Source organism: Homarus americanus, unplaced genomic scaffold (assembly GCF_018991925.1).
Source record: "Homarus americanus isolate GMGI-L3 unplaced genomic scaffold, GMGI_Hamer_2.0 scaffold40878, whole genome shotgun sequence".
In the NCBI taxonomy this organism is placed as follows: Eukaryota; Metazoa; Arthropoda; class Malacostraca; order Decapoda; family Nephropidae; genus Homarus; species Homarus americanus.
Genome location: NW_024743750.1, coordinates 10,001 through 11,407, shown reverse-complemented (window position 1 = coordinate 11,407; position 1,407 = coordinate 10,001). Strand labels below are relative to the sequence as shown.

Below are 1,407 nucleotides of genomic sequence, written 5' to 3'. Positions count from 1 at the left end.
GGCTAGTGTCTGTCAAACCTTTCATTGAGACTCGACCCGTGGCGGTTAATGCAAAAAGACCAAATGGCAAATACAATAACCTTTAACGGGGATCACTCGCTCAGGTCGATGAAGACCGCAGTAAACCGCGCGGTCGGTATGTGAATCGCAAGAATACCAGATACATCGGCTGTTGAACGATACGGGGCGCGCAGCCATATGAGCTTGTCGCCGCCACTCTTCACGAGGGTCGAAACATAAGCATCCATCGCTGCTGCGAAGTTCGTGCCTGCTGACTGTCTCGACACGAGGGTAACCCGAACCGAGCTTCCGCCTTAAGCGACCGCCTACGCTTCTGCGCCAGGCGTGCTCCTAAAAACAAGTGTCACTAGCAAGTCCATGGATCTAAGCGACCCACATTCAACCACAACAGCTTACAGTTGTCGCTTCGCAGGGGCTAACTGGAGGCGGCGCTTGCCTGCTGTCCACAGAGACACGAATGGCCGTCGGCCGCTCATGGCTGATGCTGCACATGTTCTAAGAGGCACTCCATCCCACGAAGAGGAAACGAAACCGGGTCGGATATCTTTAAGTAAGCCCCGCCGGAATTTCGTCTATCACCTCGAAAAGAGTGCTTGGCATGCATTGCAGTGGAACCTAAATTGATGAGTGCGCCTGGGCCCGCAGTCTACCATGTAGTGGTGCAGGCAGAGAGATGAGAATGCTTGGGTGACGCCGTGCTCTTCCTCACGCGCTCCTCCACCCTCTCCCACGGTCAGACGCGGTGTGGGCGTTCTCTTTGAGAGTTCGCCACGAGTCCACGTCTATCTCATGACTGGGAGGGAGGCAGGGGAGTTCTCTCTAAACGCGTTAAAGACGGTGTTGCGCCTCATAACGGCGCTCGCCGGGATAGAGCACTAGTTCTGCAGCCGGAAAGGCCGCTCACGCCAATTAATACTGCGACTCTCGCTCTCTTTCTCCGGATAAACAAGTGCCACTGCTGTGGCATACGGGGAAAGAGGTCAAAGTTTAAGCGGCAAAGGTGCGGCCGAGTAAGGGCGGAACACGAGCGTATATGCATTAAAACTGTGTGTGTATATGACTCTGCGAGAGATGTTCTGCTGGAACACTTTTCCTATTGGCTATTTACCACTCAATGAGAAGGAACGGAGTCAGGGGTGGGAGTGCCGGCGCCATGGTCGCTGGTACCCCCGCGACAAGCCCCTCAAACCTTCCTGCCTGGTAATGTCGGTGGTGAAGAAAGTCGGTGGCAGAGCGTCTTCCGCTTCGTGGTTGGGGAACTTGTTCCCCCTAAGGATGATGAGACCACGATCGACCTCGTAGTAGGAGAGAGCTACCCGCCAAATTTAAGCATATTAATAAGCGGAGGAAAAGAAACCAACAGGGATTCCCTTAGTAAGGGCGACT

The 1,407-nt window shown here is 54.2% G+C and overlaps 1 non-coding gene across 1 annotated transcript in view; it reads left to right on the top strand.

Moving 5' to 3' along the window:
* Positions 1-1,312: 1,312 nt before the first annotated feature.
* The window catches only part of LOC121877507, a 4,338-nt gene continuing 4,243 nt past the window's right edge, over positions 1,313-1,407 (top strand). Inside the window, exon 1 of the ribosomal RNA XR_006091007.1 lies at positions 1,313-1,407. This exon is cut by the window's right edge and continues 4,243 nt beyond it. This is a non-coding gene — a ribosomal RNA (large subunit ribosomal RNA).